General features: G+C 26.9%; 1 long non-coding RNA gene across 5 annotated transcripts in view; it reads right to left on the bottom strand.

Annotated features, from left to right (window-relative positions):
• Positions 1-24,822, bottom strand: part of LOC124418806 — a 213,723-nt gene that overhangs the window by 135,347 nt on the left and 53,554 nt on the right. Inside the window, exon 2 of one of the 5 annotated variants that reach the window (XR_006940227.1) lies at positions 13,898-13,941. The exons of the other annotated variants lie outside the window; for them this stretch is intronic. This is a non-coding gene — a long non-coding RNA (uncharacterized LOC124418806). The remainder of the gene's footprint in view (positions 1-13,897; positions 13,942-24,822) is intronic. 5 annotated transcript variants of the gene reach the window in all.

Here is a 24,822-nt window from a genome sequence, read left to right as displayed (position 1 = left end):
AATTATTCGATATTTTGAATTTTCTATAGAAAATTATTCGATATTTTGAATTTTCTATAGAAAATTATTCGATATTTTGAATTTTCTATAGAAAATTATTCGATATTTAGAATTTTCTATAGAAAATTATTCGATATTTAGAATTTTCTATAGAAAATTATTCGATATTTTGAATTTTCTATAGAAAATTATTCGATATTTAGAATTTTCTATAGAAAATTATTCGATATTTTGAATTTTCTATAGAAAATTATTCGATATTTTGAATTTTCTATAGAAAATTATTCGATATTTTGAATTTTCTATAGAAAATTATTCGATATTTTGAATTTTCTATAGAAAATTATTCGATATTTTGAATTTTCTATAGAAAATTATTCGATATTTTGAATTTTCTATAGAAAATTATTCGATATTTTAAATTTTTTATAAAAAATTATTCGATATTTTAAATTTTTTATAAAAAATTATTCGATATTTTAAATTTTCTATAAAAAATTATTCGATATTTTAAATTTTCTATAAAAAATTATTCGATTTCTTGGATTTCCTATAAATTTTTTTTCGATATTTTCTATAAAAATTTTTTGGATATTTTGAATTTTTTATTAAATTTTTTTTAAATTTTGAATTTTTTATTAAATTTTTTTTTTCAAAATTTTGATTTTTTTTTTTAATTTTTTCGATATAATGAATTTTCTATAGACAATTTTTTTAAATTTTGAATTTTCTATTGAAGATTTTTCGATATTTTGAATTTATTAAAGAAAATGTTTTGATATTTTGTACATTCTATAAAAAAAACTCTTAAATATTTTTCAGTTTTAGAAAAGTTTAAAATATTTTTCATTTTCCATAAAAAGTATTCCATATTTTAAATTTTATATAGAAAAGTGTTCCATATTTTTAACTATCTATAGAAAGTTTTCAATAGTTTTCATTTTCTATAGAAAATTTTTTAATATTTTAATTATCCTATACAAAATTTTTCGATTTTTTTAATTTTCTATAAAAAGTGTTCATTATTTGTAATTTTCCATAAAAAATTTACAGTTCCACTGTAATTAGCTTTTATCCCTATCACCCAGAAACTAAAAATTTCATATAAAATCATAAAACATATTTTTTTTACAAGTAGAACAAAAAATTCGATAAAAAAAGAAACCACTAAAAGTAACCAAAAAGAAGTTAATAATTCTCCTCCTTCTTTTTGCCAACCCATTTGACACTTTATCCTTAAACTTGTCTCCAAGTTGTATATTTTCATTATTCACACTGACTGTTGACTGTTGACTGTTGTTGTTGTTCTTGCTTGTACTACAATGACTCTTTTTCGTTTCGTTTTAGTTTTTCTCTTTTTTTTAATTTACAAACTTACTTAGGCGTTACTTAAATTTTCTCTCTTTAGTTCTTAAAAAGTTTGTTTGCAAAGAAAAACCTGACACTTTTATGGGTAGTAAAGGAAAAACAAAAAAGGAAAAAAATGGATGCAAAAATATGCAACAACTTCTGCAGCAATAACTACAGAGGAGTTTTGTTAAAGGTTTTTCATTTTCTTCTATCCATTTTTTTTCTGTTCTTTTTTTTCAAACACTACGAGTACTGCGTCGATTTTTGCTCAAAGTAAAAGTGTTAAATAAAGTCATACAGTCAAAGTGCTAAATTCAAACATTTTTTGTTTGTAAGTTTTTTGTAACAGAAATTGCTAAAAAAAATTAAGGAAAATACAAAAAAAAAAATATGTTCTAGGGACAAAAATTTTCCATCACAACTCAATAAAAAACTTGAAAGTTTTCATTTTTTTCCTTTTTGTTTTTGAGAAGTATGTATCGGAGAAGTTCGAGGGAAGTTTTGATATCAAAATGAGTTGAAATTAAAAAATTACATCGGAGAGAAGAATATTTGTTTTAGATCAGTTGAAAGATAGGTAGATAGATAGATAGATAGATAGATAGATAGATAGATAGATAGATAGATAGATAGATAGATAGATAGATAGATAGATAGATAGATAGATAGATAGATAGATAGATAGATAGATAGATAGATAGATAGATAGATAGATAGATAGATAGATAGATAGATAGATAGATAGATAGATAGATAGATAGATAGATAGATAGATAGATAGATAGATAGATAAATAGATAGATAGATATATAGATAGATAGATAGTGTTAGTTGGTAAGTTAATAAGTTAGCTAGTTAGTTAGTCTTAAGTACTTCTAATTTATAAAATTACTCAACTCTTTACCTAACTTGTACACCACCCCTCGCTTATAACAAAAATATGGTGCTGAAAAAAGAGAATCTGAAAAAGCACCAGCAAAAATAATACTGCAACAATTTGCTACAACTTTTTAGCTGTAAAATGTCACCGAAATAAACGTACAAACAGCAAAAGTACAAAAAAAGTAACGCATTTATTTTCTTTTTTTGCTCCACAATATGCGTTGACTTCCTCTTAACTCTACACTAAAAATTCACGAGTGTGTTATTGCAACTTCAGCATGCTATAGCTCAGCTGTGCTATAGTCATAGCATTTTTTGTTGACGTTTAAAGTGCAATTTTGAGGGAATTCTGTGGGTTTTTTTCACCAAAATTTTTTTTTGCAAGTTATTCATTTCTATTTAGTTTATCCTTTTCAAGTTTTTCTTTTGCTGCCATTGCTTTTATGTTTTTTAATGGAACTCTCTATGTTGAAGTGATGGCAGCTACAACTATAAAAGTAATTTTGGTTAACTAAACAAAAAAATCTAGGAGAAATAAGGAGTAACTTATAAGAAAAGTCACAGTTGCTTGCAGTTGGTGGTAATTTTTTTTATTATTATAAACTCCCAATTTTTTTTTTTTTGAAAATAGAAATAAAGTTAAAAGTACTTTAGTTTTTGACGTAAAACGAAGAAAGAAAAAAGAGAAAATACTGACCAATTTTGCAAAAAAAAAGTGTAAAGGTTTTGAGGTTTTAAATAAAGCGTAAATTAAATAATGTAGGGAGAAGTTAATTAACCATAACTGGAAGTATTAAGGAATTTACTAAATATTTTATGAAGCTTTATTAAAGTTTTTCTATTTCTTAAAAATTTCAAAATTATTTTTTCACTTTTATAGTCTGTATATTGTAAAATATTTGTAATTTGTATCCATATTCCTTGCAAAAAACTAACGACAAAAATATCAATAGAAAATATACTTATTTGGTTACATTATTTGAAAAACAATAATATTTCCCCCCCAAAAATAAAGTATATAAATATGTATATGTACAATATATATTTATTAAAATAAACAAGGATATTTGTAGCACATGACATATACATTTTAAATGACAACTTTGAATCATGACAAAATGGAAACAAAATAGAAATTGTAAAATTCCTTACAAACATAGAGAAAGAAAAACAAAAATAGGCAAAATATAAATAAATAAATATCGAATTGAAAGTCAGTAATGGAAATAATAAAAATATATTTACATTTATGTAAAAATTAAAAAAAAGGAAAAGGAAGTTATAAGAACTGGCAACAATTTCTCTATAATTTCTACTATTTCAAAAACAAACAAAAAATGGCTGGTAAAGGATCGATATAGTCCGAACTATATAACTAGTTAATAGGGTTATATAGTTGAAACGAAAAGTAGACTTTTCGACTTTTTGCATTTAGTTAAAAGTCGACTTTATGCAAAGTCGATTTTCGACTTTGATCTTTTAGTTAAAAATCAACTTTTAGTATTTTATAAATAGTCGACTTTTTCCGACTTTTGTACTTTTTTCGGTTTTTTCCGACGTTTTTATTTTAGTGTTTTTGACTTTTTCCACTTTTTTTTTTAAATATCCGACTATTTTTTACTTTTTTCTACTATTTTCGAGTTTTCGACTTTTTAAGACTTTTTTCGACCTTTTTCGACTTTTTGACTATTTTCGACTATTTTTTTAATTTTTTCGAGTTTTCCTGCTATTTTAGAGTTTTTGACTTTTTCCACTATTTTAAAATTTTCGACTTTTTTTGACTTTCTTTTATTTATTTTATAGTTTTCGCCTTTTTTCGACTTTTATTTACAAAGTCGACATTTTGACTTTAGTCGAATTATCGACCTTTTTGGTCGACTGCGACTTTTCGTTTTTTTTTTTCGAGAAAAATTCGATTGTTCGATTATGTGAAAGTCGATTTATAGAACCCTACTAGTTAACGAAGTAACTAACTAATTAACTAACTAACTAAATAACTAACTAACTAACTAACTAACTAAATAAATAACTAACTATTTAACTAATTAACTAACTAACTAATTAACTAACTAACTAACTAGCTTACTAACTAACTAACTAACTAACTAACTAACTAACTAACTAACTAACTAACTAAATAACTAACTAACTAACTAACTAACTAACTAACTAACTAACTAACTAACTAACTAACTAACTAACTAACTATTTAACTAACTAACTAACTAACTAACTAACTAACTAACCATATAACTAGCTAGCTAACTACCTAACTAAGTAACAAACTATCTAGTTGAAGGGTATTTAAAAACCGTTACTGCCGATTATATCTCTTCTGCTTTGCTTTACTTTGTAAGCATTTAAATATTTCATAATTTAAATAAGCAAAGGAGGTTTCATTTTTATATGGAACTGTAATTTAAATAAATAAAAAATATATACACATTTACATAAATGCAAAATGTAAAAGACAAAAAATTTAAAATGATGACATACTAAAATTACAGTAATTGTGGCAAAATATAGAAAATTATATTACAAGAAAAACGAACCAAAATAACAACAACAAAAAATAAAACATATTAAACAGTTGAGAATATTAAATTATGATAATAAATGGTTTACACAATTTAAAAACTTTATAAAAAAGTAGTTAATTTTTATAAATGAAAATAAAGGAAATTTAAAAAAAGGAAAAGGATATTGTAAAAAAAAAAATAAATTTGCCAACCCCCCCGCACAATATAGAAATTTGTTTAAAACAATTAGTTGAAGAACGACGGCAAACAAACCCATTTTTTTCATTACTTCTAGAACTAGTTCTTTGAAACATTGTTGTAACTCTCATGAAATTTTTAACATTCAAGCCGGCTCTCTAAACTAGCTCATTACATTATTCAATAACAGAAAAGTCGAACAACTTACTAGTCAATAGACTGCATAGTTAATAATCCAGTCTATTGACTAGTTAATATTCTAAAATATCCCACAATAAATTTTAATAACTGGTCTTCGAAAATTCTAAATTTCCATACATTCCACAGCTTTCATAAAACATAATTAAAACTTTTTTAAAAAAATTCCTTTTGAAAAAGTAAATTACTCTCACTACAAAAATTTCCCATGCAATAAACTCTGTCCGATATCACCTGGCTTTATTTTTTTTTTTTTTTTTTGCTAAAAACAAAACTACTTATTCAAAAAGTATTTCGATACAAACTGTAACAATTTTATTTGCCATACGCAACCAACAACCCTTTGCCGCATTAGCCTGAGAAAAATAAATTACTTTCCAAAATAAACTCATATTCACACAGAAAAGAAAAAAATAAACTGAACCATAAAACTTCCCCCTTAAGTACTTTTTAATTTTCGGCAAATTCAAACAGATTTTTTTTGCGTTCTACAAACATATTTTTTCAATAAAACACAACAACAAATGCACACACTTTTCAAATAAAAATAAAAAATAAATAAAAGTTAAAAATGTATGCTGTTGTATGTGCATGCATATATAAAGCTAATTAAACTAATGACCTGTTGAGATTGTTTTTTTTCAAACTTTTTGCTGAGAGTATTAAAACGACTTTACTTTTTAATTTTTATTCATTTTCATTTTTTTGTTTTATTCTTTATTCAGTTTCAGTCTACTACTACAATTACTGGGTAAGTGGAGTTTTACTTGTTATGGCTTTTCTTGTTACGTTTTTTTTTTTTTTTTTTTGAAATTTATTACTTTTTTTGTAGAATTTAAACCTTTGACCTCATAAAATGTGAAATAACTAAGGCAACAACAGCAACTACAAAGCGTTTGTACCAGAAAAAAATGTTATAAAATCTATAAAGCTACAACATACACTTAATAACACTTTGTAAATTACCTTCTGTGTTTTTTTAATATTTATCTATGGAAATAACAACCACAACAGCAACAACAATTAACATCAAACACAGCAACATATTCAAGTATTTTGTGTTTTCTTTGTTTAATGGGGAAAAATGCTAAAATCCTCTTAATAAATTGGCACCCACACCGCCATTCATCCATCCTTCTACTACATACATATTTATTTTAAATACATTCACTTGTATTTGTACAATTTCTAAAAGGCAAATATCATATGTATGTTAAAAGGCTATTAAAAGTGTGTATTTTGGAGGAGAGTTTGATAAGTTTTGAACCTTTTATTTTTTCAACTTAAAAATAATTAAGTAATTAAAAGTTTATATAAAAACTTTACAGTCAAGACTACTTCAGGTCTACTAGACTGTAGTCTGGACTATAATCTGTACTATAGTCTGTACAATAGTCTGGACTATAGTCTGGGCTGCAGTGTGGACTATAGTCTGGGCTGCAGTCTTGACTATAGTCGGGACTATAGACTGGACTATAGTCTTGACTATAGACTGGACTATAGTCTGGACTATAGACTGGACTATAGACTGGACTATAGACTGGACTATAGTCTGGGCTGTAGTCTGGACTATAGCTGGATAATAACCTGGACTATAGTATTGAATATAGTCTGGACTATAGTATACAAGTTTCTATAAACGTGTTACATTTAAGACTACAAGAGGTACTGGATTATAGTAAAACAGTTTCTTTAGATGTTTTACAATCAAGACTACTATAGTATGGACTTTAGTCTGGACTATAGTCTGGACTTTAGTCTGGACTATAGTCTGGACTTTAGTCTGGAATATAGTCTGGACTTTAGTCTGGACTATAGTCTTGGACTATAGTCTGGACTATAGTCTGGACTACAATCTGGACTATAGTTTGGACTTTAGGCTATAGTGTAGTCTGGACTTTATTCTAAACTACGGTGTGAACTTTAGTATGTACTACAGTCTGTACTTTAGTCTGGACTATAGTCTAGAATTTATTCTGGACTACAGTCTGAACTTTAGCTTGGACTATATTCTGCACCTTAGTCTGGTCTATAGTCTCGACTTTAATCTAGATGGACTACAGTAAAATCCATATTTAGGAAAGACCACAGTCTGTACTGATCTCCCGTAGGTTAGTGTGGTTTAGTTGTTACCAGACTTTAGTACACCCTATAGCCTTTATTTGACAAAACAAAGTCTTATAATTGAACATTTTTTGGAAATGATTTTTATGCTAATACAAGACTATTGCTATCTAGTTTTATATTTTCTCTTAATATTCAATTTAAAATATTATTAAATATTTCAATAAAAATTATCGTTAAACTCTTTTTACATAAATAAGATTTAATTTCACAGTCAACATCAATATAACCCTTAGACTTAGTTTTTGCGGGTTTTATAATTATAATACTTTATTTGGTGTAGCAAAAAAAATATACAATAAAGAAACGACCACCAACCAAAACTCAAACAACCGGCATATTAAAACTCTTTAGTTCAAATTATTCACACATTCTTGACTACAAATAAACCGCCTCGAAATGAGAAAAAAATATAAATTATAAAGTGTTACAATTGTCCAGTTCTTTGAAATAAAATTACTTATGTACATATGCAGGCATGTAACGCTCTATATTTCACCCTGTGACTTGTATTAAATCAAATAAAACAAACTATTCAAGTACCTACATTCTGGTATTCTTGTAGTATTTGGTACGCGTGTGGTTTTCAAGTGGGCTTATTTGGAAGATTATTATTTTTTTTGCTTTTCTGAAAAAAATCCATGGCAAATTTTTCCCTATATGTATATACATTGATATCAGTTTCTCAGTTATAACAGTGGGTGTTTCATTTTTATGAGAATGGTGTTGTTTTCTTGTACTATTCCACATAACATTTATAGGTCCATTTTTACCAACCGACCATCAGCGTCATGTACAAGATAGTCAGCGTCACTTCTTTTTTTTTATGAACATATGGTTTTATGGCATTGTTTATGACAGCCTTTATATAGTTTGTGGGTTTTTTTTAGAATCGGTTGAAAATGTATGCAAAGCCACAATTACTCTAAGGAATAAGTACAAATGCTTGATTTTTTATAGCATTTAAATGTTAAAGTTGTTGTATTTTAAAATACATAAAATACATGAATGGACGTAATAATGTATGAATGAAGGTATGATTATAATATTGGTTAAGCTAATAAATAGACACACTATCGTCATCTAAATTTCAACATGAATATATGTACATACACTTACAGAAAATATGTCCCGACTAGAATCTGGCCTGTAGAAGAAACATACCACAGGCTTTTTTTAAGACTGTATTCAGGACTAAATAACAAATTGTGTTCAGTATAAATAGTTTAGAAAATAGTCTAAAAATGGAGTAAACTTATAGACCACAGTATAGATCATAGAGTGGACTATGAAAATATTTATATAAGAAAAAGTAAGAAATTATAGTCGGCCGAGACCGACCATATAAACCCCTACACCTGTTACAAAAATAACATCTGATTTAGATTTTTCATAATTAAGTATTTAAGACAAATTTTGTAGGGAGCTTTTTATAAGGGTTAGGGTTAAACGAGGCCCTATAATTGTAGAGTTGACGAAGGTCATCAAGGATAGTATATTAAACATAATTATGAACTTAAAATCCCTATTTGGCGGGTTCAATTGTATGGGGGCTAGGTGTAGTCTACGACCTCAGAAAATGATTCTGAGCCTATTGGTATATTTTAAGGTTGGTATAGGACCAATATACAGACTATAGTCTAGGCTATCGAACAGACTATAGTTAGAATTAGAATAGACTACATACTATAGTATGGATAACAGAATAGACTATATTGGGACTATAAAAAACACTATGTCTGTCCTTTAGAACGGCCTATAAAATTCCCTAATAATAAACTATTGCCAGGACTAAAGAATGGACTATAGTCTGGACTATAGAATAGATTATAGTCTGGACTATAGAATAGACTATAGTCTGGACTATAGAATAGACTATAGTCTAGACTATAGAATAGACTATAGTCTACACTATAGAATAGACTATAGTCTGGACTATAGAATAGACTATAGTCTGGACTATAGAATAGACTATAGTCTGGACTATAGAATAGACTAAAGTCTGGACTATAGAATCGACTACAGTCTGGACTATAGAATAGACTATAGTCTGGACTATAGAATAGACTATAGTCTGGACTATAGAATAGACTATAGTCTGGACTATAGAATAGACTATAGTCTGGACTATAGAATAGACTATAGTCTGGACTATAGAATAGACTATAGTCTGGACTATAGATTATACTATAGTCTGGACAATAAAATAGACTATAATTTGGACTACAAAACATACTATAGTCTGGACTTTTGACTTGACTATAATGTTATTTATAGCCTGGGAATTAGTATAGTCGGGAATATAGTTTCAACTATAACTAAACTGTAGTCTCCATTAGAGTCTGGACTAATATATGTTTAGAATAGTATGTAGAATATAGTTGGGCGTGTAAAATTTATATGTAATCCATACTATAGTCAGTGTTCATTATTGAAAACCATTTTTTTTTCAGTGTAATTGCTATATTTGCTAGAACTTTAATATAAACATAAGAACACAAATAAAGTTTGGAATGTATAAGGGCCATTGTTATATTTTTAATTCTTATTTAATAAAAAAGTATTATGAAGGAGGCTAAAGTATCATGAATAGAGGCGGGTGGGGTATTATGGCGGCTAATTGAAGGTTATTTAACACCGTTTTGTTTTGGAAACCATATAAAATAAAAATTCTCTGTGTTTTATTATTTATATAAGAGTATTAAAAAAGTCATGTCATTAGTTAGACAAACGATGACGAGGTCTATTAAAAGAAAAAAACAAGAGTAACAAGCGCCAATAATGGAAAAGTGTTGTTTAAAAAGGTAACAAAAGATCAAAGGATAAAATTAGCTAATTGAAGTTGTATTAAATTTATTTCAAACATATGTATGTGAGTATAAGTCACTATAATATGAGAAGTAATTATAATAGAAAACCCAATAAAAGAGGTTAAATATAAAAGTCGAAATAGTAGAAAGGGGCTGGTGTTAGAGTGGTGGCAATTTGTAGCACAACATTGAGTGATAAATTATTGAAAAGGGTGTAATTAAAGGCAAAACAGTAGCAATTAAAAAAAATGTATATGTGAAAAATAAATGCTAACATAATAGATAAATTATGTTAAAATTTATGTAATTAAAGTTTAAAAGGAACTTAAAAATATGTACATGTATGTTTATAAAAATAAAGAAAATTATGTCTTGTAAAAGGTCTATAATACTTTCGAACAAAAGAATAATTAGTTTATATATAGAAACATTTGCTAATAATCTTCGAAAGCTTAAAAAGCTATATTTTATAAATTTTATTTAATTTCTTTCCAAATATTCAACAAAAAACTAAAGACCTATGCTATAGACCTGTTTTTATTTCAAAAAGAATTTTCCAATATATCTTGTTAAACAAATCCTTTTGTCTACTTATGTTTAAAAGATTTATGGGAATTTTTTCTTTAATTTAAACAGAATAACAAATGTGTAATTAAATGTTTCTGCTAAAAATCTTATTTCAACATAAATTAAATTGGCGTCTTTTATAAATGCACAACAACATTTTATTCATAAAGGCGTCATTGTTGAAAAAAATAGAATATTTATTTACCCTTAAAAAAATCTCAAATTCCAATTCTTTATTTTCTTTTTACACATATTTTTTGGCATTTTTTTTCGTATAAATGTCACAATGAGGTCATTTATTTTTATGTAGAAAAAATATCTTAATTAAACTAACAAACATACTTGCTACACACATTAAAGTCTTATAGATGAGGCAACTGTATATGGTGCCGTTTTATAAAAAATAAATTCCATAGGTTTTTCTTTAATGAATAAAACATTTAACAAAAAAGCCAAAAAATTTATGAGCAAGCAAAAGACAAAAATTCCAATCGAAAATGCAGTTGCATTAAAAAATTTATGTATGTCGGACTAAAGTTTATAAAATATTTGAGATTTTTTTTTTGGTACAAATAATTCTTGCTGAGGAAAAGTGGAGCAATATTTAGGGAAAAATTTGATTCATTTTTTAATAAAACAGGTGCTAAAAATGAAATTACTATTAGGAGAGAACAAAATTTTTGAAAAATACACATTCTTATAGGCTGTGTCAACCGAGAATAAAAATTGTTCTGAAGTCCGAATAAGAGTATATTCTCCAGATCAGACTATAGTATGATAGACCGGTGAGTCTTTGTTGCATGTCATATCGTCAAAAGGACGTAACAACAAATTTGTCATTTCCGAAAGTCAGAAAGTTCTAAAAAGCAACATAATAAACAATGTCTGGCGGTACAGTCATATTCAAAAGTGTTTATTAATGTTCAGACTATAGTCTGGACTATAGAATAGACTATAGTCTGGACTGTAGAATAGACTATAGTCTGGACTGTAGAATAGACTATAGTCTGGACTATAGAATAGACTATAGTCTGGACTATAGAATAGACTGTATTCTGGGCTATAGAATAGACTATAGTCTGGACTATAGAATAGACTATAGTCTGGACTATATAATAGACTATAGTCTGGACTATAGTCCGGACTATAGAATATACTATAGGCCGGACTATAGAATAGACTATAGGCCGGACTATAGAATAGACTATAGGCCGGACTATAGAATAGACTATAGGCCGGACTATAGAATAGACTATAGGCCGGACTATAGAATAGACTATAGGCCGGACTATAGAATAGATTATAGGCCGGACTATAGAATATGCTATAGTTTTGACTATAACAAAGTCTATAGTTTGGACTGTACAGTAGACTATAGTATAGACAATAGAATAGTTCATTTTCTAGACTATAGAATACACTACAGTCCAGACTATAGGCCAATCAGAACTATGGAATGTTTAGACTATAGAAAATACTTTAGTATGGATGATAGAATCGTATACAAAAAGGACTATAGAATATCAAAGCAAAATCATTACTTACCTGATAAGTAGGCAAGTTATAATGGATTAAAGTGTAAGCACATTATTGGTGAATAACTGATGAGCAAAAAATGACTTGTTATAATGTGCTTACCCGAACTTCTCGGATTAAAGACCTACTTTAAAGTTATGTTCTCTGTTTATTACTTTTTTTATTACTCACTTTCTTACTCAATGCTATATTTTCACTGATGTAAAATCTAATATTAAAACCACTCACTAACTAATTCCTTATTAGGCATACGCGCTATACAATTGGATAGACATCATATTAAAACTCATTACCAAGTAATGTATGAAATAACTACACTACTTAGAGATTAATCATTACCAAAATTCGAAAATATTTTACTATAATATACTACAGACAAGTAATCTGACTAAAATCTATAGACTATAGAATAATCTAGATAATAATATGTACTATAGTCTGCACTATTATTTATATACTAAGCTATAGAATGGACTGGACTATAAATAGGGCTATAAAACGGACTACGGTCTGGACTACAGTCTAAACTAAGTTCGTATATAAATTATATTTCGAAATTACAACAGTAAAAATTATATTCGATTTAATAATTTATGAACTTAAAAAAGTGGGTGATATCTTTACACCCGTTTGTCACCACCCTTTTAAAAGAAAAAACTTGAAATATATTAATATTTGTTTAGGGAAAACTTTATTCCAAGGTAACCACAATCACTTTTTTTGTAAAAAAAAATTATAAAAAAAATTCTTTATAATTTAAAAATTTTTTATATTTTATTTATTTACTCAAAAATTTATTTATTTAAACTCCTACAAAAAAGACTATATTTTTAATAGTTTTTTTTCTGTTGTAATTTCTGCAACACACCTTTTAAGAAAACAAATTAAACACAATTTGTTGTAAAAAACTACATGTGTGTATGTATGGTGGTAGAAAAATAATAAAACTAATAATAAAATAAACAGAAAAAAATCTAAAGAAAAAATAAGTACAACTTTTGTTGTATGTTAAACATGTTTTATTGGTATTTAGAGTGAGTTGGCTAAAGAATTAAAATTAGCTTTTTTGTGTTGTTCACTTATTTTTTTTTTTTTTTTGTTCAAATCATAAGACCACCAAGTATGCTGGCACCAGCAGGGGTGGCCAAGATAAAAAAGGTTTCAGCTGAAACTCTACTTGAAGTCAAGAATATGAAAATTGCCTGAAGATTCAATATATGATCATTATTACAGAAATGCTAGAAATACATTTGGAGATCAGTAATGAAATCCTAATTCAACACCCAATATCAAGTTTGTAATAAGCTACAAAAAATAGTGTTTTTTTATTTATAAATATTTCCTTTAATGCGTATTTCATTAAGGCCATCCCTGCCATAAAACCTTACCATACATTGTGTATGTTAAACAAAAAAAAAAATACAAAATCACACAACAATTAAAAGCACATTGTGCAATGAGTTGAATTTTTAATGACAGCAAGGCAGACACAACAGACATACATTAAATAATCCATAGAGTATTGGAACAAAATTTAATTTATTTCCAAAGAAAAACTTTAAAAATTTTCAATGAATTTATAGAAATATACAAACAAAAAAAATTCGCATAAACAATTTTCAAATGCCAATAGATTTTAATACAAAAGAATTACTATTTTGAAATATTATATGATTTTTCTAAGAAAATCTAGTCTGTCTTATGAAAAATTACCTTTAAAAGTTATTGCACAAATTTCGCGGGAAAAACAAACATACCTGTAAAGAAACAAAAAAAATATATATAAATATATTATTATAGCTTTATAAAGAAGAAAAAACTTTATATTGATTATATTATTAAATATTTTATAATATATTTATGATTTTAAAAATTCTTGTGAATAATTCTGAAGATTATTTTTACAACATGGCGTTTCTTATGAAATAATTAGCATAAACATATTTAGGGTCAATTATTGTGCGTCAAATATTTGTTATAAACAATTTTAGAATATTGGGTTTTGGTAAAAATTTCCCCTAAAATGTGTTAATTTGCGGTTAATAACTGAATAATTTATTAAGCGAAAAACAATTGTATAAACTTGAATGTCTAAAATAATGTTGGACATTTAGTTATGAAATGATTTCAAGTGCCCTATAGCCCAGAAAATAGTTACTTCTATAGCCCAGACTATAACTTATTTTATAATATATCCCATAGTCTATTCTATAGATCAGACTATATGGTTCAGACTATAGTTCATTCAATGGTCACGACAATAGCCATTTACATAGTTCAAATTATAGCTTATTCCTTAGTCCTAAACTACAAATTATAGACTATTAAATAGTATATTCTACAGTCCAGTCTATAGTCTAATCTATACTACAGACTATATTGTAAACTATAGTCCAGACTATAGAATGGATTACATTTTGGAGTATAGAATAGGTTACAGTCTGAACTAAAGAGCATACTAGTGCCTATACTATGTAATAGACTATAGTCTAGAATACATAATAAATTAAAGATTAGACTATTGTTTGTATATTACTATTGACAAAAGCCTGGACTATAGAATAGACTGTTGTCAGCCATAAAAAATAGACTATAGCCTGAACTATAGAATAGACTATAGAAAAGACTATAATCTAGACCATAGAATATACTATAGTCTGAACTATAGAAAAAACTATAGTCTGGACTATAGAAAAAACTATAGTCTGGACTATAGAATAGACTATAGTCTGAACTATAGAAAATACTACAGTCTGGACTATAGAATAGACTATAGTATGGACTATAGAATAGACTATAGTCTGGACAATAGAGTGGACTATAGTCTGGACGAAAGAATAGACTACAGTCTGGACTATAGAGTACACTTTAGTCTGGACTATAAAATAGACTACACTCTGGACAATAGAACAGACTATAGTCTGAACTATAAAAGAGACTATAGTCTGCACTATAAAAGATACTATAGCTTGGATTATAAAATATACTATAGCCTGGACTATAGAAGAGACTATAGTATGAACTATTAAAGAGACTCTAGTCTGGACTATAAAAGAGACTATTGTCTGCAATATAAAAAAGACTATAGTCTGGACTATAGAATAAACCATAGTATAGACTATAGTCTGACCTATAGAATAGACTATGGTCTGGACTATAGAAAAGACTATAGTCTGGACTATAAAAAATACTATAGCCTGGACTATAAAAATTACTATAGCCTGGACTATAAAAGAAACTATAGTCTGGACTATAAAAGAGACTACAGTCTGGACTATAAAAGAGACTATAGTCTGGACTATAGAATATACTATAGTCTGGACTATAGAATAGTCTGGACTATAGAATAGACTATAGTCTGGACAATAGAATAGACTATAGTCTGGACTATAGAATAGACTATAGAATAGACTATAGTCTGGACTATAGAATAGACTATAGTCTGGACTATAAAATAGACTATAGTCTCGATTAAAGAATAAACTATGGAATTGACTATAGCGTGGACTGTAGAATCGACTGTTGTCCAGACTATAGTCTATTCTGTGGCCCAGACTACAGTCTATTATATGTTGAAATTTAAATGTTTGTTTATTTAGAGCACTAACTTTTTTATTCTTGCACCTTGCAGCCCCTATAACAAACTTGTTCCTATGTTAACAGCTCTAAACAAAAACAAAAACTTTTCCCCAAAATTTAAAAAAAAAATCAAACCAAGTTTTAATAATTCAGTAAAGTTAATGTATCCGTAGCGATGTGCTTGTTTTAATTGATTAAGATGCGTTGGTGTTTTTTGTAAATCGATGTCATTAAATTAACACAAACCCAAAAAAACACAAAATAAGAAAACAGTTTTTAATGGTTTTGTTTATCAAATAAAAACCAAAAAAAAAATAAAGAAAAATTTAACAAAAAAAAAAAAAAACAAGTTGTATGTTAATTTTTCTTTAACTTCATTGGACTTTTCTTCAAAACGTGCGTGCATGCGCATAAATTGTTTTAACAAACAATTTTTTTTAATTTAATTTTTTTGTCATGTTTTTAATGACAACAAAACCTTATTTAGTGTTTAACAGCTAATTTATGTAAATATTGACATTTTTTGTACATTCAATAGGATTCGTTTCTTTTTTTTCTTTCAATTTTATTTTGGTTGTGTCGTTGTTCGTGTTTAACCTTTTTTGGGCGTTTAAATGCATTTTTTCAGTGGAAATTGCTTAGCAGCCCAATTGTCTTCAATACACAGCTGAGTTTAAAGTAAAAGGTTCACTGCTGTCTGTCTGTCGTTTGGGTTAATTTAAAATTCAACAAACATTTTGATTTGGTTAAATTCATTAAATGCCAATAAAAGCAATAAACTGGAAACAATATTACAAAAACTGAAAAGAGGAAAAATAAGTTAATGAACTTTTTTTTTTGTTTTATACAAATTATAAAGAAAATCCTCATCATCATCATTCATTTAACGTTTTAATAATAAACATGTCTTCAATTGTAGACAATAAATAAAAATAAAATACACACATACTCATACAAAAAAAATTAAAAGAAAAAATATTAAATAAAAATTTATTAAAAATAATAAAATATAATTTATGTCCTCAAATGTTAAAAAATTGTCGAGAAACAAAAAAAAAAACAAATTGTCTTTAATAAAACAAGACAAAGTTAGTAATTTTTTTTCTTGCATTTGCTGTTGTCTCTGTCATAAAAAAATAAACCATAAATTTGTTATAATTTTTCTTAGATTTTTTTTCGCTTTCGGTTTTACCATCATCCTGTTTTTGTAGCCTCCAGCTTGTGCCATAAAAGTCCTGTTGTTTTCTAGTATTATTATGACTGGATGGTTGGTTGGTTTGTGTTTTTTTTCTCTTATTTTTGCCATTTGTGCTCGTAAGCTTTTATGAAACCGGAAATGCTATCATTAGCTGAAAAATTTTCTTCGTGTTTTTCTCAAATTTTTATATATTGTTTTGTTTGAAATTTATTGCTGTAGTTGTCGTTGTTGTTATTGCTTTATATATTTTGCAGACTTCATCATTTATTATGTTTAGAATATGTTTTTATTTTGTAAATTTTTTTGTTGCTATTTTTTTTTAGGTTTTTCCTATTTTTATTACCAATACACATACAGAAGTGTACTCTTCAATGTCAAAACAGACGTGTTAGAAATATAGCACAGTTTAGTGATTAAATCCCGAAATTAATTATACATATATCAGATATCAGTAGAAAGATATAAATGATCTTCCTGATTGGATTTGTTTCTTTTTTATAAAAAATGTGAGGTTAGTTAAGTGTGAATTCGAGAGAGAAAGAGCATGGGATCTTGTTTGCGAGCGCAATAGCAGCTCTTAAGAAAATATCAGCACAGATCTCTCTATCTCTCTCATCAGCATTCTCTCTTGTCACATTAAAAGACATTGAAATAATAATATGATGATGATAATCTTGTTTTACATAGAAAAATGTGATCATTATTAATAAGCCGAATTACAAAACGATATCACGATCGCCTTTTAGAGAGAAATACATACATGCATTTGTATGTACTACAAGCAAATATGTTATGAAATTTTGCTGTCTTACAAAAGATCCCTCTCATTAGCTTTTCTCTCTCTCTTGACATATTGAAAAAGTGATAATTTTTTAAAAACCGGTGATGATCTCGTTTTATGAGGAACAATGCGATCGTTATCTATAGGCCAAATTGCAAAGACCTAACACTATAATTTTTTAGGTAGAAATACATGTTTATATATGTACTACGATCAAATATGTTATGAAATTTTCGGTTTTACAAAAGATCACTCTCATCCGCTTTCCTCCCTCTTGACACACTAAAAAAGTGATAATTTTTTTAATAATTTGATCTTATTTTATGAAGAAGTATATGATGATGATCTTGTTTTATAAAGAAGAATATGATCATTATCTATAGGCCGAATTGCACAGAGTCATAACGATAGTGTTTTGAGGAGAAATACTGATTCGATTTTATAAATATTTCCTGATCATGATCAATTTTAACGAAAAAAATTCTGGCCAAAAGACTCGAAAATATGAACTGAAATTCACTTACTTTCGATTGCTAAGAGAAAAATCTTATGCAGGTTCAACATATAAATGATCATGTACCAGTTTTACCTTAAGATCAGTTGAAGTTATTGAAATATCTATCACTTTTTGCAGCGATAATATAAAGCCCAAGTTCTGGTGTCAAATTAAAGGATTCGCGATCGAAAAGAAATTTCGATATTACTATTGAACTAAAATGTAATAAAAGTAATATAACGATCAAGTCTACTCGATCATTAATGCATTAATTCGGCCCTGGCTTTCTATTGATCATAAAAGGGACATTCAGACAGACAGCGCTACACGTTTTTTAACATTTAGACAACTAATGTGTATAGATTTTAACAACGAATTGTTACAATTATAAAAATGTTGCGTTTTCTGACAACATAGTGTTGTCATACGTATGTATATACTTTGACAACGAATGTTATTAAAAAATTATAAACACTTTGCTGTCAATTTCATACCAGACGTGTATAGTATGAAAACGTTTTATTTCCCTCGATGTATATATAATGATCGGAAAAATACAAATCGCATGAAATTCTTATTCAAGGTGAAGGGTAAAAAAAACTAAAACAAACTTTTAAGAAGTCTTTGACGATTTTTAAACTGAAATAAATATAATTGTTTTTAAAACACCTAAAAAAATTATTTTATACTCTGCATCCTTACTGCTCTTATTCATCTCGCCACTGCTGTTTGTATTTTAACATTAAAGTATTTTTCTTTTACTTCTTTGTCATTTTCATACATTTAAACAAATTTATATATACAATTTTATTTTCTTTATTTTTCTTATATACTATATATTTGCTATGATTTTCCAAACAGATTAAATGTTTTTGTAAAATTGTCGCTTGAACTGCTAAATGCTATAATACTAAAGTATAATTTTCAAACTACAAAATACGGTTTGTCATTAATATTTCTCTCTTTTTTTGCTATTTTATAAGAGACTACAGATTTCAAGATTTTGACATTGTTGAAAATAAATTGTTCATATGGGAGACGACAGGAGTTTAGTTCTGTTAATGTTTTTTTTTTTTTTATTTTTTGGACACATTTCCAAGTGGTTAAACGTGTGTGTTTTTTTTTCGTTATGCTCACATGTGTGTAAAAACTGTCATCATTATTATCAAGGCAAAAGAAAAAAAATTTAAGTTCAAGCTATAATTGCTTGACTATAAAATGCTATAGTAACACTATACATATAAATAACTACAATTGTGATAAATGATAAAAATATAAAAATAAAATAAAAGGAAAAGTACTTAGGAAATTCTTTAATAATAGATTATTTTTTCCTACAAAACTACAGAATTTAAGATTTTAAGTTTTTTGCGGAAAATTTAACACTTGTTCCAAAAACAAATAAATATATATTTTTCTGTTATATAAATTGATTGCTACTAAAATTTTCTTTTTATATGTGCTAAATAAAATCCAGTTAATTTAGTTTTTGTTTTTGGTTGAACGAAAATTTCCAATTTTCATCAAATTTTTTTGTTATTTTAGTTAAACAAATTTTTCAAATTAATCTTCTTAAAGGATAAACAGATAATCGGGGCATTTAAAAAGGTTTAATAAACCTAAATAATCCAACAAAAGCCTAAAGCAAAAATACAAAATACATTTACACCTTTTTATCCCAACACTTGACCTTTTATATAGATTTATTTACAATCGATACCTTTTATTGAAAACAAACAAAAAAAAAAACAAAAATCCCTTAAAAACAAAATAAATTGTATGTGACAAAATTTAAAAAAATAAATATATTTCAAAAGCATCTAACCAGCCAGTCAGTGTACAAGTTCACACAAATCAACTATTGCTATTGATGATGATGAGATGGCAATTCCCTAGAGAAACCTGTTCATTTTAATCTTTTTTTTTTTTTGTCTGACTAAAAACTAATTTATTAACAATTTATAGTTAATTTTCTATAAACAAACGAACACAGGTCAACCACAAAAGTAGAAAAAACAAAACAAAAAACTGCGTGTGTGGCTAATCAAAACAAACAATCCCAATAGTTACTAAAAAGAGAGAGATAGAAGACAAAATATATACATATAAAATAAAACTCAAATTGATTTTTTTTAAATTCAGTTAAACACTAACAAACATCTATACATTCATATGATTGTATGTTTTTATTATGGGAGTTGTAGAATAAAAAGGAATTTCAAATAAATTGTAAATTCAAATAAAATGTTATAAATATTTAATGATGAGCTCTTAACAACAACAAACACACAAAAGAATGAAAACAGCATGAAAATTTAAACAAATTTCAATTTATCACAAAAAAAAAAAATTATGGAAAAACTGATCAAAAAACCCACCTCATTAAAATACTTGTAAAATTATAAGAAAATACAATGAGAGCAAATAAAAAACAACAACAAAGAAATAAATAAACACTTTTTGATATTTGCAACAGCAATAAAAACAATATTAATCATGAGTAACAAGAAAAAGCTTTAAAAGTTTATCTTGCAACAGAAGAAGAAACGAAATTAAATTTAGAGTCCTTTTATGTTGTCTTATTACAGTTAATAAACACTAACACATGCTTACGTTTTAATACTTTTCTTTTACAAGGAGATTTACGAGAAATAATGAGAGAGAGAGAGAGAATGTGTGTTACTTAGTTATGTGAGCCTATTGTGTTCTACCTGTTTGTTTTCCATTATATTGTTGTATGTTTTTAACAATCTATGCAACAGGCATTGAAAGTTTAAATTTTAAAAATACATATTAATAATTTCTAGTCAAGATACTAGACTATTTACTATTCTTGAGACTTGTCTATAGATTAGATTATTGAATAATTTGTAGACAAGTGTATTTTATAAACAATGAACCTGTCTATTAACTAGTCGATGGCCTAGTCTACTTTCTAGTCTATTCTCTAATCTATTGACTTATCTATGGACAAGTCTGTGGACTAAACTATTGAATAGACTAGCAACTAGTTCATCAATTATTACATGGAATAATCTAATGATTAGTGTATGGACCGATTAAATATATTGACTGATCAATGATAATATGACTGATCAGTATATTAATTAGATTGTGTTTTAGTCTGGTCCCTGGAATAATTAACTGATTAGTCTATCGATTATTTTATTGTCTAGGATATTCGCCGGTATAGTAGCTAGTCTAGTAAATGGTCTATTAACGACTCTATTTTATAGTTTACGAACAAGTCCGCTTACTAGTCTATTGACTAGTGTAATAGGTAGTCAAGTAACTATTTTACTAATTTTTTAACTATATTATTATCTAGTCCATTGATTAGTCTACTGACTATTCAATCGTGATACAACTGATCACTATATTAGTTAGACTGTGGGTTAGTCTGGTGCATTAATTAATAAGTCTGTGTATTATTCTATTAACTAGTATATATGTTAGTCTTTTTGCCAATATAGTGGCTAGTCTAGTAACTGGTCTAATGACGAATCTATTGGCTAATCTACTAACTAGTCTATTGACTAGTGTATTAATTAGTCTGGTAACTAGTTTATGGATAAGTCTAGTCTAGAAACTAACCCATTGTTTAGTCTATTGACTGTTCAATGATGATTTAACTGATCCATAAATTCGTTAGACTATGGGTTAGTGCGGTCCATGGAATAATCAAATGATCTGTCTAAAACTATTGACTTATCTGTATGTAAATCAATTCGCCAGTATAGTTGCTAGTCTAGTAGTTGGTACAGACTAGTCTATTAAGTAGTCTGATATCTAGTTTACAGACTATTATATTCTCTTGATTATTGACTAATTTTTGGATTAGTGCATTTGTATTAAGTAGTGTCAAAGAAGAGTGTATTAAATTAAAATAAATCATTAACGACACCATTGCTCACTTCTTATTCATTATATTTATAGAAGAGTCAAAGAAAAACTATACGTAGTTGATACCTTTCTCAAGTTGGGTACATAAAATACATCAACACTATTTCTAGGGCAAAACGTCACAAATAAGTATAACAAATCAGTATTAGTCCAATATTTAAACAAAATTTTAAATTAAATTTATTAAATATTTAATTAAAAAATAATTTAATAGTTCCTAACTTTACAATTTCAAACAAACTAAACTACATTAAAAAAAAATCAAATAAAACAAGGATTGAAACAATTAACGATTTAATTAAATATTCAAAATCTTAAAGGAATAATTTTTATAATTTTTTTGCTCTTATGGAATTTTAATATTCCATAAAGAGCAAAAAACTTTCCAAAGAAGCGAAAAAAGTAGAATTTATTCCATGGAAGTACGGAAAAAGCCCTGAAGAAGAGATTATGAAGAAATGGATACTCAAGCATTATTTATTAACTTAATATTAATAAATTAATAAGCTGGTATAGGGTTATGTTTTTAAATGATTAAATTAAAGGTTCGAAGGACCATTTTTTATTTTGCAAAATTTTTAAATCTTTTGTAATTGTAATTTTAAATCTTTTTGTAATTTTGGTAAAGTTTAAGAACGAACATTTTCAGAAATAACTATCAAGATATATTTTGAAACTTTTTTATTGCTTAATAAAGCGATCCAGCCTAATATACTTTCTCCTTTCAAAGTACTAACATTTTTCTAAACTTCTTTTATTAACAAATCAATATTTGTGGAAAAGGGTAAAGAAAATTTTGTACCTAATGAAATAAAATTATATATATATGTTCATTTATAATTAAAGACACTTTCTTTCAATCATCTAATGAAGCAGTAATTTTTATTAATGAAAAAAGGTAATTGTTTAAAAAAAAGGTCATGTGTGAAGAAAATATTTTGTTATATTGAACAAATCAATTTATTTTCGAAATTAAGTTCTCTAATGGTTCTTTTTTCAAGTGCTATTATAACGCGAGTTTAAGGGTTAATTATACCCTTAAACTCGTCATACACTATTTTTTATACGAAAAATAATAAATATCATTTATCATTAAAGGTAAAGGAGTAGATTTAAATTACAGATAAACTGCGGTGACACATGTGTACCTATATCAGTATATGTGTTGTAAATAGTGAAATCTTAATTGAATAACAGCGAATTCAGATATCAGCAGATCGGGATAAATAAGTTCCTTAAATCGTTCAGTTTATTATACCCTACACCATATTAATGGGGAGTGTATATTGGGTTGTGCTGATGTTTGTAACTTACAATAATATTGGTCCTGTATCCACCTTAAAGTAAACCAATCGGCTCAGAATCATTTTCTAAATCTATTTTTCTATTGTCCTAGAGACAAAGCCTATTGAAAATTGTTAATATCGGTCCATTATTTCACCTAGCTCCCATACAACTGAACCTCTAATAGGGCTTGTAAAGCGTGTAATAAACAGGTCGCAATTTCGGAGCTAATTGAATGAAATTTGTCACATGATCTTTTATAGTACCGTAGATGAAATAATGGATCGAAGTTAACCATAATAGAGTATGTGCCAGAAAGTTAATCTGAGCCGATTGATATACTTTAAGTTGGGAGTAGGACCAATATTTTTGGGTGTTACAAACATCAGCACAAACATATAATAACCTCCTCACTATAGTGGTGTAGGGTATAATAAACACTATTCAATAAGATCTTTGTACTTAAACTAAAATTTAAAATTCCTTTTTGAGTTGCTTAGTTCTTTGTCATAAAATAGATCAACCCCTTGATAACATGATCATATGTTTTTTGTTCGTTAAAGGGCATATAACATTCGTTTTAACCGACTATATTACTCTAACTTTTAGCTATTAATGAAAAATTACGCTTCTAAATATCTATTACATAATTCTTACAAAAGATTTTTGTTTTTCTTAAAATTCATTATTAATGGTTTAATATTGTCAAATTATGTGGTGAAAATTTGTAAATAAATTTCAGTATTCTTTAACCCCTTTATATTTTATTTCTATTTCAACCTTTATGTTATAAATTTGCTTACATTTCATTAACTTTTTTTATATTTCACTCATTTTTATTTAAGGTAATCAATCTTATTTACTTGTCTATTCTTTATTATTTTTTTTTTTGAACAGTTGCTAACAACCCTAGTTTAAGTAAAACCCAAAAAACGATTCTGAATAAAAAAAATGAAGCCAATTTTATACTTTAGTACCCTACTACTTGAATTCTATATTCAATTGCAAATAATGTATAAATATTCAGTTGTAATCTTTTAATAACATCTAAGAAATGTTCAAAAGAAAGAATTTAGGGAAAATAGTATATATATAAAGAGAAAAAAAATCAAAAACACAAGTTATTTAAGAGATAGGGAAAAAGAAAACAAAAAGTACCAAAATAAGAAGCAGTAAAAGTAAATCAAAATAAGTGCTGTATGGCCATGAAAGAATAAATAAAGATCTTCGAGGTATAAGAAAAATAGTCAGTAATTCATAGTTTATTTAGGGCATCTAAATTTATAACATTATAATAAAAATATGCTTTATTTCAGAATTGTCGTTTACGAAACGATTACATAGTAATGCACAGAGCAGGGATTGGAAACAGCTATCTCATTTCCTTCTTGATTTTG

This window comes from Lucilia cuprina, chromosome 3 (assembly GCF_022045245.1).
Source record: "Lucilia cuprina isolate Lc7/37 chromosome 3, ASM2204524v1, whole genome shotgun sequence".
Taxonomy (NCBI): domain Eukaryota; kingdom Metazoa; phylum Arthropoda; class Insecta; order Diptera; family Calliphoridae; genus Lucilia; species Lucilia cuprina.
The sequence above is the reverse complement of the archived record's forward strand: the minus strand, read 5'-3'. Positions and strand labels throughout refer to the sequence as shown.